This window comes from Triticum aestivum, chromosome 2D, assembly GCF_018294505.1.
Source record: "Triticum aestivum cultivar Chinese Spring chromosome 2D, IWGSC CS RefSeq v2.1, whole genome shotgun sequence".
Classification (NCBI taxonomy): Eukaryota; Viridiplantae; Streptophyta; class Magnoliopsida; order Poales; family Poaceae; genus Triticum; species Triticum aestivum.
Window position 1 is genome coordinate 118,764,698 of NC_057799.1, and position 15,789 is coordinate 118,780,486.

The window sequence follows — 15,789 nt, forward strand, 5'->3', positions numbered from 1 at the left end:
AAGCAGAGTTGGTGATGATGGTGTGCCTGCCATCCTGCAATATAGGTCGTCTGATCTATATCTAATGGGTAGGAAGGAAACCATGATAATTTACCCACACTCCTCTGCACATTTGCAGATACGGCCTTCCCTCGTTCATCATTTTCTCCCACAAGATCTTGCTGTTCCGTGCAACGCACGGGCATCTTGCTAGTCCACACTCTTATAAAAAACAGAGTTGGTGATGATGGTGTGCCTGCCATCCTGCAATATAGGCCGTCCGATTTATATCTGACGGATAGGAAGGAAACTATGGCAATTTTGCAAAAAGGTACCCACACACCTCTCCACATTTGCAAATAAGGCCTTCCCTCATTCATCCTTTTCTCTCACAAGATAAACTAGTCTTATAAAAACAGAGTTGGTGATGATGGTGTGCCTGCCATCCTGCAATATAGGCCATCCAATTTATATCTGACAGATAGGAAGAAAACTATGGCAATTCTGCAAAAAGATACCTACACCCCTCTCCACATTTGCAAATAAGGCCTTCCCACATTCATCCTTTTCTCTCACAAGATAAACTACTCATACAAATGCATCTTGATGTTCCGTGCAACGCACGAGGATGTTTCCTTGGGGGTCTCTCCAGCGCGGCGTGGCCGTAGTTGCAAGTTGACGCCCCTTGAGATGCTGACGTTGAGGAGCACTCGGATTTTGTCCGATGAGCAGGTAAGATGAGTTTGATCATGTAGTAAATGCATTCTAAAGACTACTTTCGTGTCCATTTCCTAATTCTCCGCCTGCCCATTGTTTCACAGGTTAGGCTCGGAGCGAGTGGAGATTGGCTTGCATATGTACGGGAGGGTACCAACATCAATTTGCACAACATTTACAACGGTGACACCATTCCCGTAGAACCTTTGTCCAACATTGGGATCAGCCATGCAACGAGCCACCGCCTTAATTGGTACGATGGAACGACTATGAGATTGAAGAAGATAGCACGAACCATGCACATGGCGGTCAAAGGTGGACCATGCTGTCTACGGCCGATTTGTTGTCGTACGAGTACGACGACTCTGTGCTCCTTTCTAACCACATCTTCACGGTGACAAACCAGGGGACTTGTTTCATATGGGACACATCCTACAATATAGTCCCTCTCTCCCAGTTTATTTGTTTTGAATTTTTTTATAAGTTTCAAATTCAAATTTAGAGCTCCCCATCACATGTTGAGATTATAATGTCCATTAAATCGTTGTGTGCATGTATAGTAAAGAAACAAATCTCGAGTTTGGCACGAGTTCGTGGAGCGGTAGCACCACAAGGCCTGGTGCAAGAGTTACATTTCCCTCTCTGGGCCCTCGGGACTGAGCTTTAGCGCCTTACTACACCTGCCTTTGAGTCAATAACATGTGGACCCTATAGGTGGTTGGCCCACATGTAGTGCTCCTGAAGGCAGAGGGGCAGTGGGGCCGAGAGGGGTGAGCCGCGGGTCGGGGGATGTGTGGTGTCATGGGTTCGAGCGGCGTCGTGGGAATCGCGTGTGGCTGTGGTAGAAACTTGATGGTCGCCGCATTTCAGGTGGCCCACATGTCAAGCACACAAAGGCAGAGGGGCGGTGCGGTCGAGAGGGGTGAGGCGCACATCAGGGGACGTGATGCCATGGGTTGGAGCAGCGTCGTGGGAATCGCAAGTGGTAGTGGATGAAACGTGATAGTCGTCATAGTTGAACTTCCATGGACAAGTTGTCATGTCTACGGACACATGCATTGCATACTGATCACTGGAAGGAGTAGTACTAGAGAAAGCTAGGGGGATAAATAGTTCCTTATAGTCAAGCGGACCCACGCTACTACTTGTTTCAAAGACATGCACACCATCGAAATAGTCCATCTATATCAATATACACAGAGAGGGAATGAATTTTTTTACAAGAGAGGAAATAGTTCATCCATCCATAATGCCCTGCTATTGGTGCAGCTTCTTCTTCTTCTTCTTCTTCTTTTTCTTCTTCTTGTTCTCATTTTTTGTAGGAGACGGCTTCGCAACAAGCTCTTTGGACCTTGCAGCTATCTCGAAACTCACACGGGCATTGAGGGCAACATATTTTATCCGCTCGTACGTCAAGGGATAATTCTCTCATCCAGTCACCCTTCTGAAGATTTGTTCCGAGCACAAAATTTTCTACGTCGAATAGTGATGGTGTCGATTTATCACAATCTTCTACGGGAATTTTTATTTTTGTTTGTACGTTAGCGATGCTTTTCAAATCAAGTTTGTACGGCTCCAACTTTTGTTTGTCCCCTGCGATGGCTGCCCCACAGAAGTATATGTCCTCCCGAGACAAGAAATCGTGAAGCTCACCTGGTATGGAGGGTGCGTGTATGATGTGGTACACCAAAACATCATCTTCGAGGCACAACTGAAGGATGACGGCGCGTTGGATCTTCTCAGTGGCACGCTCCGTGTACTCTGCGTCGAGACCGATGACCTTCATCTCCACCTTTTGGAGGGAGTTGGATACATTCTTGATCCACTTCCGAACAACCTTTGGGTGGTCGGTGACTATGGCAACTATGCTCAATGAGCCTTCGACGAGGACATGTTGGATGCTAAAAACCTGCATCTTGATCTCTTTCACCATTTGGAACCGCTAGACCAGAAAGCTATGGTTTGGAGAATTAGGATTAGATGGCTAGTCTAACTGAAGAAGATTATTTAAAGGGGCTTCGGAATTACTCCAGGAGGATGTGAAGAGGTTAAAACAATGTGAATGCAGTGTGGTTTGGATGCAAATGAAGATGAAGGAGTAGTGAAGAAGCCGAGGAAAATCGGTTCCCGATGGAGAAGTAAATGGGAGAAGTGGCCTGCAGGCAGTTGATTAGACGGCTAGGTAGACTAAACGAAAAGGCTATGCGGGTAGACTAAGGAGTGGTACCTGTGCCTGTACGTGCCCATCCTTCTAGCGCTACATGTGCCACTTGCTAGTTGAGGTCACTCTTTCGAATCACCGTGGCGAGACATTTTATGATTCCTTTTTATTTCGGGATTTTTATTTCTGTGCCCCTGGTTCCTTAGCTCTACTCATTCATCCCCACTCTGTTAACTTTTGCTCACTTTTCCCCACTCCCTTGCCCAAAACCCTCAGAACAGGTTATACGGACGTTGCCGTCGGGTCAATGCCTTTGACCATTAACTCTGTCGAGTGGGGCCGCGTATACGTGGGCGCATGCAAGACCGCGGTCGTGGGGTAGCACGTGTCCATGGACATGCCCGGAACGTCCCATCATATAAAGAGGGGCAACCACCTCCATCGCCCCTACCATTTTCCCCCAAATCCCCTCCCTGCCGCATCGTCTTCCTCTCCCCCACCGGCGTTGTCTCGCTCTCCTCCATTGCCTCCACCGCACCGTCTCGCTCTCCCCCACCGCATCCTCTTCCTCACCTTCATCGCCCCTATCTATCAGATGGCCGACGCTCGTGGCGATGCTGGCGCAGCGGCCGGAGATGTGGTGGAGCTGCAGGGTCAGGGCGCGGTGACCGCGGATGTCGGCGGCGTCCACGACGGTGCGGGGAAACTCACAACCGCTGCAGATGTGGCGGGCTCCGCCTCATCGCTGCGGAAGGTGACGGCGTCGAGCGGCGTAGTCCACCCCGATACCCCCGATGCGCCGCCTGCCGTGGAGCAGCAGGTATTTGCACTTGCTTAGCTTGTAGAGTTAGTTGCTCCCTAGTTGCATTGGTTAGATTGTGATTCAGACGGTAGTTCAGATGGTTAGAGTAGTTGGTTTGATGGATGGGCCGGGTTTTTTTGTATGGGTTGGGGGATGGGGGTTTTTGGACTATGGTTTGTTGGATAAATTCGTTGCAAAAATGCTAGATGTTGTGAACTATGATTTTAGATGCTGCAATGACTGGGGTTTTTAGATTTGGATAAATTGGTAGCAAAAATGCTAGATGTTGTGAACAGATGCATGCTTATTAGATTTGTTTTTAGTGCTCATAGATTGGTGTTTTTTATGCTACTCAGATTCGTTGCCTTAGATTGGGTCCCTATTAGATTTGTTTTTGAATGCTACTCACATTGGGGTTTTGAATGTCATATGCCCAAATGGAATCCATTGATTAAGAAGTTAGTTATGTTTAGAATCACAATCCTACCGTATGAATCACAACATAAATTTGAATGTCATAACCAAAAGTAACCCTTGATTCATTAGTATATAAATTTGTCCACAATATGTAGTTATATTAGCTCTGTTGTTCAATTTGTGTGCATGATAATGGAAAATGCAAAACAATGATCATAGTATATTGGGAGTATATTAGCCCTATGATCAATGTGTCATGTGTGCATATCTAAAGTTTCAATTGGCTTCTGTATTTACTAGTGATGGATGTAATTGTATGTTCAGGAGGAGGATGGTTGGGGGGTAGAAAGAGGAAGCTGGCCCAGTACGACCCGTATGATCTAGAGGAAAGTGATGATGAAGAATATGAGGTAAGCCTACTTGAAATTTAGATTCTTCATTTAGTTCCTTTGACATAGTGTATACATGAATATATAATGTATTAATGTAACTCATTCATGTGTGCAGTATGATTCTAGAGAAGAAGTGTACAAGGGCAACGTCGCATCTTTCACAGCCAAGGAGGTGGTGAAGGTCAAGGCCAAGGGAGTTGCTTCCTTACCAAGAAGTGGCACTGCCCCTACTGCACCACCAAGCCAAAGGCAAGGGATGGCCGCTTCGATCACCTTCTGTCTCATGCGGAGGATGTAGCGATTCGCGGGGAGGACTACATGATCAGGGGGCAGCATGTCGCCCTCGCGAAGGCCCTGACTCCGGCGTGATGTGATCGATGATGTGATGCTGTGAACTGAATCTTTAAGTTTATCTATCGGGTTAGTTTTGGTTTGTTGAACTGAATCTCGTTGGTTATGGTTTGTTGAACTGGATTTAGTTTTCATGAATTTGGTTATGGTTGGCTATGTTGATGCTAGTAATCTGGTTGCTATCTATATTTGTCTGTCCTGAATCTATGGTTAGTTATGTTTAGATGTTGTGAACTATGAATTTAGGTGCTGCAATGATCACACATGTTGTGTAGGAAATCAAATGCATGCTCCAAATGAGATCATGTAAACCTTGGCAAACCTGGACAATATAAATTCAAGAAAATGCAAAAACAAGTAAAACCTTGGCAAACTATCTATGTTTGTGTAGGAGATCATGTGTGCAAAATTTGAAGTGATTTAGAGGAGGTCAAATAAATTTGAATTTGAGAAATATGCTCCAAATGAGCTCCCAGGCTAGGGTAAACAGCCCATTTGTAATCAAGTTTTTTTGGACCTACTCTAAATGAGCCAAATGTTTTTTTAATAACACATATTCACTTTCCATAGTGTAGATTCGAAGTCTCACTATTCTTTGATTTAATCTTCATATTTTTACATTTTCTTTTGAAAACATATGCTTTAATATAAAAACTATTAAAAACACGTTTGAAATATGAAAATGGAAAACTAACTTCAGATCCTTCTTATTCACTTTGAAATAAAGCTTTGGTGATTTTTTTTTAATTTTTCAAAAACAGAAGGTAACCCTACGCCCTCTCCTTGAACTCTATGAAATCATGTATATGATAGCTCATATGTGTGAAGGTTTTCTCATGAAAATAACCATAGACCAAGTTTATGATTTTTGGTTGGTAACATGTCACATAAGACAACATTGTGCGCAGGTTTTATATTTTTTGATTTTTTTAATTAATGGTGCTCATTTGACCTTGATCGTGCGAGCTAGGGTTTTTTCATGAAAATGACCATAGACCAAGTTTAGTATTTTTCCTCGTTAGTTTGTCTTATAAAACGACGAACGGCGAAGGTTTCATATTTTTTCGATTTTTTTAGATTAGTTATGCTCAGTCAAAGCCTTCGGAACCTCGTTGACCAGCTCAAAACACCTCTAAACCCCGCGGGGTTTCGCCTAACCCTAGCTCCCAACGTCAGCCGTCCGATCATACCCTCGCGCCAAGCGACAGCCCTCAGATCTGGTCTTCTAGAAGGAATTAGGTGGGCTGGCTGCGTGCAGGCTCCGCGCCGTTGGATCACAAGGACGGCTCCGCATCGTTGGATCGTGGGGCGATCCGTGAGAGGTGATCCTATTGGTTGTGCTCGGCTGCTCGCCCACCACTCACTCCACGAAAAAAACTTTGTTATTGGGCCCAAAAGGAAACCAAGCTCTGGTTGGGCCGTCGAATTGCGTCGTTTTTTTTGCGTTTGCTCTGTTTTTTGTGAACGTGCTGGCTCTGTATTTTTGCATCGCTTGAAATCAATTGACATTGCGTAGCAAAATTTAGTTCTTTTTGTTCGATACGAATGCAAAATGACCAAATTTTTAAGGGACAAATTTATTTTTATCATGCAAAATGGCCACAAACTATTCTAAAATTGTCTCCTTTTGTTCATATAATATATATGACCACGGATTCCCACGCGTGCAATTAGCTTCTTTTTCTTGTTCTTTTTCAAACCACCGTTTCCCACGCGTGTACACTCCCGATGCTGTGGTTGGTTTGAAAACGGGCTACCTCACATTTGACACCGTTATTGCCACGGTCAAATAACACGTAGCACTACGGCTATTGAAGCCACCCTCTGCCTCTGCCATCCCTCATCCATCTCCCATCCTCTCTGCCATCCGCCCTTCTTGCTCTTCGACCACTTCTTCTTCTAGCACATCCTCAGCCATGCAGAACACCGGACCAACCTACCACTTCCCACCCATCGTGCCGGAGAGGCTCTACCCTCCTGGCGTGTACGTTGAGCGCACACTACGTGTGTGGGCGATGTCAAAGGTGGAGGACCGCAAGGAACTTCACCGAGTTCTTCCTCGTGTCCGGCTACCACCACCTCCCGCGGGGATCTCCAAGGATGTTCCGTGTCGAGGAGGTCATCCAAAACGGGGTGGTGGTTGCTCTCCTTGCCCACTTCACCAACACATTCGACGCCTTCTACCTCCTCGGCCGGGTGTTTTGGTGTGGCTGCGAGTTCATCGCTTTCACCACCCACAACATGTTCACGGAGTACACCAACATCTTCCCCACCGCGTCGCGCATGCACACTCTTCCGTACCCCAACGACAACGCCCTGGAGGAGGAGTGAGGTGGAGAAGGCAGCGTCTAGGGTTCTATACCCTCTATCTATTTTTATTTTTTTAGCCTATGTTATGTTAAGTTGTAATTGAACTATGTTGGAGATGCTATGGGCTTGTTGGCCCTTTTATCAAGTTCTATTATTAAGTTTTCTATCTATTCCATTATGAAGTTCTTCCTAGTTTCAACTATGTGATCGTGCTATGGGCTTGTTGGCCCTATCTACATGTTTGTTGATTGTTTTCTTAGAGAGCTCGCTTTGTTAGTAACCACCTAGTGCATGCAGCCACAACGAACCCTTCTTTTTTTACATAAGCCACAAATATGTAGCCACCTAGCTAGTGCATGCAGCCACAACATATTTGTTCAATTTATTTGTCGTGGAAAAACGAGTGCAGATGCGAGTGGATCGAAAAGGCTGCAACAGATCGTAAAAAACGATGCTCTAAATCGAGGAGACAAGCGTGCTAGAAGAGAGGAACCAGCGGCAGCGAACGTCGCTGCATCCGTGGCGGCTGGCATGCACGAAAGCGGCTCGATCAGTGCATCGTGGCCGCACGCATCAGTGCATGCAGGCTCGGTCGGTGCATGCAGGCTCGGTCGGCGCATCCTGGCGGCGTGCATCGACGCATGCAGGCAGGCTTGTTGGGTGCATGCATAGCAGGCTTCTGTCGTGGCGGCGCAGGCAGGCGTTTAATGCAAGGGACGGCCCAACGAAACCATGGCCCAACGGTCGAACAGCTAAACCGCCCAACGCGGCCCCACTCGTCAGAGTTAACGGTCAAAGCACTGACCCGATGGCGACGTCCGTTGTGACCTCTTTTGAGGGTTTCGGGCAAGGGAGTGGGGAAAACTGAGCAAAAGTTAAGAGCGTGGGGATGAATGAGTAGAGCTAAGGAACCAGGGGCACAGATGTAAAAAACCCTTTTATTTCTGCACCCCTCCTGACAGGTGCGACCTATGCAAACGGATAAAAAATGTGTCGTAGCTGGATCGGATGGATATTGGCGCGTGCGTGGGAGACACAACATTCTCTAGTTAAGGAATATGCGGTTATCCTCAAAAAAGAAAAGGCCTTCTTTGCGCTTTCGCATGCACGAGAATTTGATTCTGCTCACAATATGGATGATACCTGGAGGATGAAATGAACCCAGAGGCATGCTAGCACGGGAGACCTATTTCCGCTATACAGTACTACCTCCGTCTAGGTGAATAAGTCACTCGCGTAGTTCTAGGTCATTGATTTGAGCAATTAAATATGTGTTATATGTCATGAAAAGTATATCACTAGATTTCTACACGGATGTAGTTTCTAAATATATATTTTTTTATCACATATAATACATATTTAGAGCGTTATATCGTCGACCTAAAACTACGCGAATGACTTATTCACCGAGAGGGAGGTAGTACTACTCATGTTCCTACTACACCTAGTAGTAGTAGTAGTACAACTTTGGTACACTTGATGGTCAAAATATTATTCATCCGGTCCTCACAGTGAACTGACAAGACCCTGCTGCAACGCCCACGATGCGGCTATATCTCCCACGTGTCGAGGCACGACTTGGAGGCATAACCACATGGTGGTTTTGTCGCAAGAAGGGTCATCTTCACACAATCCCATGTAATGAACAAGAATGGGATAAAGAGTTGGCTTACAATCGCCACTTCACACAATACATAAATTAAACATACATCATTCAGAGTACAAACAAGGTCCGACTAGGGAACCAAACTAAAAGAAGACAACCCCAAATGCTAGGTCCCCGATCGTCCCCACTGGGCTCCACTACTGATCAACAGGAAAACGAAACAACACAACGAACAAGATCTTCATCGAGCTCCCACTTGAGCTCGGTTGCGTCACCTGCACTGGTATCGTTGGCACCTGCAACTGTTTTGGTGGAATCTGTGAGCCACGAGGACTCAGCAATCCCATTACCATGGGTATCAAGACTAGCAAAGCTTAATGGGTAAGGAAGGGGTAAAGTGGTGAGGTTGCATCAGCGACTAAGCATATATGGTGGCTAATATACGCAAATAAGAGCGAGAAGAGAAGCAACGGAACGGCCGTCAACTAGTAATGATCAAGAAGTGATCCTGAACTCCTACTTACGTCAAACATAACCCAAAAAACGTGTTCACTTCCCGGACTCCGCCGGAAAGAGACCATCACGGCTACACACGCGGTTGATGCGTTTTAGTTAAGTCAAGTGTCAAGTTCTCTATAACCAGACATTAACAAATTCCCATCTGCCACATAACCACGGGCATGGCTTTCGAAAGATAATACCCTGCAGGGGTGTACCAACTTAGCCCATAATAAGCTCTCACGGTCAACGAAGGATATTCCTTCTCCCGGGAAGACCCGATCAGTCTCAGAATCCCGGTCTACAAGACATTTCGACAATGGTAAAACAAGACCAACAAAGCCGCCCGAATGTGCCGACAAATCCTGATAGGAGCTGCACATATCTCGTTCTCAGGGCACACCGGATGAGCAAGACGTCGGGTTGGCATAGACCCTGGTTGCCCAGGGGGCGCCGGACATCGCTCGGTTTGGACCAGCACTCGAAGGAGCACTGGCCCGGGGGGGTAAATAAAGATGACCCTCGGGCTCCGAAAACCCAAGGGGAAAAGGCTAGGTGAGGCAAAAGTAAAACCAAGGTTGGGCCTTGCTGGAGGAGTTTTATTCAAAGCGAACTGTCAATGGGGTCCCATAAATCACCCAACCGCGTAAGGGACGCAAAATCAAGGAACATAACACCGGTATGACGGAAACTAGGGCGGCAAGAGTGGAACAAAACACCAGGCATAAGGCCGAGCCTTCCACCCTTTACCAAATATATAGATGCATTAATAATATAAGAGATATTGTGATATCCCAACAAAGTCCATGATATCCATGTTCCAACATGGAACAAACTTCATCTTCACCTGCAACTAGCAACGGTATAAGTGGGGCTGAGAAAAAGCGGTAACATAGCCAAGCAACAGTTTGCTAGGAAGGGCGACAAAGGTTAGAGGCTGACATGGCAATTTGGGAGGCTTGAAGAGTAAGCGATAGGTAGCGCAGCATAGCGATAGAACGAAGCAACTAGCATAGCAATGATAGTAATGAGATCCAAGGTGACGGTCATCTTGCCTGAAATCCCGCTAGGAAGAAGAACGAGTCCATGAAGAAGACAAACGGACGTAGTCGAACGAATCCTCACAATCGCAAAGTAACCGGAACTATCAAGGAGAAGCGCAACCGGAAAGAAGAAAACATCATGGTAAAACGACCATCACATAAACATGGCATGATGCACAAACAAGTATGATGCATGTCCGGTTTAAATGAGGCATGGCATGGCAAAATGCAACAAACAAAACTACAAATTAAGTGGAGCTCAATATGCAACGAGTTGCATATTGACAAAACACCACATCAATTATTTAGTTCTCTCCCGTTTATGTACCCAACAATATTAAATGTTGTTAAACATGGCAAGATGTGAAGCATAATTAAACTAACTATTTAGGCAAGTTTAAATGAGGCCGGAAATAAGAAACAACAGTTCCGGAAAATCCTCATATGCATATTTCGAATTTGCTACTGTTCTGCCCTAGACCATATTTTAGAGTTGTTAAACATGCAAAGTAATGCCACCATGTTAAACTAGACATTTTTCCAAGCAAGTTACATATATACTTTATTAAATTTGGAGCTACGGTTATTTAGTTATGAATTAAATCATTTTAACATGGCATTTAAGCAAATGAAATCAAACAGCACATTTAAACATTTTTAACATGGATGAAAGTGGCATATTATGAAACTAGATCAAAATTCTAAGCATTTACATGTATAAATTATTTACATATGATGCACAGTTCTGGAGTTATTAAATGCATGAACATGAGGGTTTTTCTGCAAAACTGCCAACTCTAAATAATTAGCTAAACTCGCAGACGCTGCAAAAACATAAGCGGGCCGAAACTGGCTGGCCCAACAGAGCAAAGGGGCTGGAGGGCTGCTCACCCATGGGTTGAGGCCCGACTGGAAGTAGAGGCGAACTGGGCTGTTCTCGGTCAACGCGGGCGCTGGAGGCGTCGGCCCCCTGGTTCGAAGGAGAGGCGCTGGGGCGTGCTCGTTCCCGAGCAGAACGAGTGGGGCGCCGGCGCGGCTTGAAGCAGGAGTTCGGCGGCGAGGAAGAGATGGAGGCGCAGGGGACGGAGGGGCGCGGATCCAGGCGCGAGACGTCATTCTCCGGCGAGGTACTTGGCGGCGGCGGCGGCGGTGCTACGAGCCATCAGATCCGGCGGGGTTCAAACCGGCAGGGGAGGCAGCGGCGCTGGACGCTCGAACTGGAGCAGGGAAGCAGAGGGGCTTGGTGCTGCTGACGAGGCAGAGCAGATTCGGGAGGAGGAGGTCGCGGGCGGCCGACGGCGAGGAGGTCCGGGCCTGATAGCGGGGCGCGTGGCCGGCTTGCTGGCCGCCGAACTGGCTAGGCGAGGAGGAGGTCCAGCGGCAGAGTTCCATGGGCGGCCTTGGGTGGTCTGCACGGGGAGACGAGGGGAAGGCAGCAGCGACGAGAGGACGATGCTCCTACTGGTTTCCTGGAGAAGAGAGAGCAGGTAAGAGCGGGATCAGAGGGAACGGGAGAAGAAGACGGGAAGGAGAAGCAGCGAGCAGGGCGGAACCGTGACCGGAGTTGGAGACGGGGTGGAGCGGCGCTGGTCTCCGGCGAGGCCGATCCGACGAGGCACGGCGGGCGAAGGCGGGGTGCACAGGAGGAGCAAGACGCGTGGTTGGGTGGATCGATGGATTTGAAGATTATGGTGGTGGCTGACTGGTGAATCGGGAGGAGGCTGCGGGATTGGTCCAGTGAAGAAAACGAGGGATGTGGGTGGCGCTGCGGATGCATGGATCTGATGGGTGGCGGCGGCTGATCCGAGGAGGGAGGAGGCTGCGGTGGCGGCGGCTAGGGGGGACAAATGACCTAGTTTTTAGGGTTTGTCCAAAATGGACTAGGGGTTTATATATATACGAAAAGGGGATGATTTGGACCCTCCGATCATGATTGGGCGGTTCGAAATAAATGGGTTAGGGAGTCCAAATAAGAAAACAGAGATATTTTATACAAGTTTGGGGACGATCCGGACCCATCGGTAACGCCAGCCTGAGTCGGGTCCGGACAGCTTTTGGACGCGCGTGAGGGGTTTGAGTATTGTGTAGAGAGGGTCAAACGATCAGGCAACAAAAGAATGGTCGGACTGAGAAAGGTCAACAAAGGCGATGAAGAAGCGGCAACTACGACTGGACCACGAGTTTAAGAAAACATGCGGATGCAATGCGTATGATGCGATGATGAATGCAACAAACAAATAAATACACGCGACGATAATGAAAAACAAGGAAGGCGTCTGGAGCGTCGGTCTTGGGGCGTTACAACACTCCACCACTACAAGAAGATCTCGTCCCGAGATCTAGGATGGCACCGGAGAGAAGCAGAAAAGAAAGAGAAGAGGTAAATCTAAGTTGCTTCTTGTACAAATTAGTGAAACCAAAGAACCTTGAGAGGTTAAACAATTTTGAGAAAAGAATACAACGGAGATGAACGAGATTACAAACACTCCGTTAGAAAAGGGGAACAAGGAACATTATGAGAACCTTGTGGGTTGAAAGACATGAAACAAGGGCCTAACGAACCAAAAGAATATGAAACCACACCGGTATAACGAGATAGCCAAGGAACAAGAATGACATAATTTTGACAGCACTCCGGTTGAAAAAGAGAAGGAAAACTTGATAAGATGAAAAGAAATTGAGGAGATGACACAACACTCCGGTTAAAAGGATAAGCAAGGAAAGAAGATGATCTTGACAAAACAAGAAGATGGGTCGAAGAGAGCAATATCACAATGCCTCCGGTAGAAATGAAAGAATGCAATGAAAAGAACGGAGAAGAAAACAACATGTTCTACCTTAAGTGAATTTGAGAGAGCATCCTTAAAAGAAGGATAGAACGGAGTTGTTGAAAAATCAACAACGAAAGGATATGATCTTCGTGGGCTTATGGAGACATCTCAAAACTTGAGGTGAAATTCTGCCACTAACGAAAACAATTGCTTGCTTGAGATCAACGAAGAGATGAAAACTTCTCTCGCCGAGAGGATAGGAGAAAACTTGGATCATTGATAGACACCACAATTAGCAACATTCCTTCGAGAAGGCTTTAAGTGAAATCTATACCAAGATAACTCCAACAAAGAGATTATTATGGGTTGAAACAACTCATGGACGAAGAAAATATGATGGGTTTAAATATCTCATTCTTGACAACTTGTGACTCATGAAACATGAAGAAAATTATCAAGAATGACATGACACCACCTCAAAAGATAAGAGAGAAAGAATTGCACTTCGGAATGCAAGATGTAGAATGCTTGAACTCCTCAAAACAAACATGTGTTGAGCACCATGTTTATTTTAGAGTATAGCTTGTCGGATCTTGACTCCGAGAGAAATCTTGAAGAACAATTGAAGAATGAAAGGAATCCTTGACGAAGCACCATGTAGAGCCTCCATGAAGAACTCCGGTAAACAAAAGGATGATAAAAAAAGAGAAGTTGAAAACACAAGGTGAAACCTTGCGATGATTTATACGGAGCTTCGCAACGAGATAATGCGGAAAACTTGGAACTCCGGAAAAGAAAAGATGAAGCATCTCGAACCAAGAAAATGACATGATGAACAACTCTGGAAAGAAGAAACTAGACCACTTGGATGAAACAATAATAAGAATTACGTTATGCGTATCCTTCACCAATTTAGATTGATGACAAGCAACGGATTTGGCATACTACTTATTCTCGTATAAAGAATTAAGAGAGATATAGCATAAACTTGAGAAAAGTCTTCAACGATCCGCCGGTAGGATTTGGAAAGAACGAATGAATCTATATGATAACGAAGGAAGAGAACTCTTGAACGAACCACCGTAAGAATTGAAAACGAACGAAGTAACAGGATGAATCACCGGTAAGAATTTGAAAACGAACGAAGATACTTGGGGAACTTTAGATACAAGAGAATGAAGAGACCACGAGTTGACTAGGGAATACTTGAGCGATGCACCGGTAAGATTTGGAGAACGAGAGCTGAAAATTGGAATGAGTAATTCTGAGATGATGAGTTCCGGAGAATCAAACTCAAAAGACTCCTGAATTGCTCTGGATGCGTGAAAAGAATTCTCACAATCGAAAACAATTATGAGAGGATGGCATCAAGCTAGAACCATGAATCTTCAAGAGAACGGAGCAAGATTTAAGAGAAAATCTTCTTTGGTCTTCAAAATCCGAGAATGACGACGAGAAACACCACCATGACTTGTTGAGACACTCCGGAATAATGAAGAATATAAAGGTTGAATCAACAATGAAAAGAATTTGAACGCGATCTTGGAAAGCATCTGACTGAAGAAATCCATTCTTACGTCAAACTTCGAAAGGAATTTGGGAATAGCTCCGGGAAAATTAGAAGAGACAGGTAAGATCCTGGGAAAAGACCTGTGGGTTAGGGCCCACTCAAAAGAACCACCGTTGAACGATTGCTTGAAAAGAGAGATTGCACCGGTTGAATTAAATGGCTTGAATGAGATAGCATCCTCAGAAGAACTTGAGTGAATTGAGAATGGAAACATGAATCTTCTGAGATATCTTCATCACTCCGGAACAATTGAATAGCGAGAAGTGGATGATTAAGAGGTGCACCGGTACGAGAAAAACATTTGAAACGAGGAAAAGATATGATCGACAAAGCTTGAATTTAATCCACTGGAGAAAAAAGAGAACGAATAATGATGAAGTTAAGGCTCCGTTAGTATCTTCCTGAGAATCACCGGATAAGAACATTGACGGAAAAGAATGGAGAGACTTCCCATCTATAAGATGGATACTTGATTAAGAAATCTGAGTCCTTGAAGAAAAAGGGTGGGAGGGCGGGAAAAACAAAGGCAACTTGGGGCATATGGAATAAACACCGTTGAGAAAACTTATAATTGATCTTGCGGATGGGGAGAATGATGGTATCATCTCGAAGAGAAACGCACCGGTTGGAAATAGTATTAAGATGGCAATCTCGATGATCAAGAAGGATTAGTATCCCCATAGAAATATGAGAACACCGCCTAGAATAAGTTATGGAATCAACACTTGACATTGAAGAAACTCAAATACCACAACTTAAAACAAAACAAAGGATTGGCTCGCAAAATAAGCCGGAAACAAACATATGATAGAGATTTCGCCCAAAGTGTTCGTGATGAGGCCCCACGGGCACGACGTACAGCGGACGTCACGAATGACAAACAAGACGTCCCCGAATTGGCATAGCCAAGGATTCTTTAAGACGCCTCGCGACCACTGTAAATCGACCGTGAAAAGCGAACCACTAGACGTTGGACCCCAATCTCAAATCATACATCTGTCGAAAAGATATTCTAGGAGCTACTTGAATTCCCACCTATAAACTCCCGAAACTTTCTGGTTATGCAATCTGGTGTTGGGGATATAGGGGACACAATATATCTCACCCAAAACTAACAATCCCCAGATCCAGCTGTATCCATCCGTGAACACATAACCAAGAAACCTTCGAAA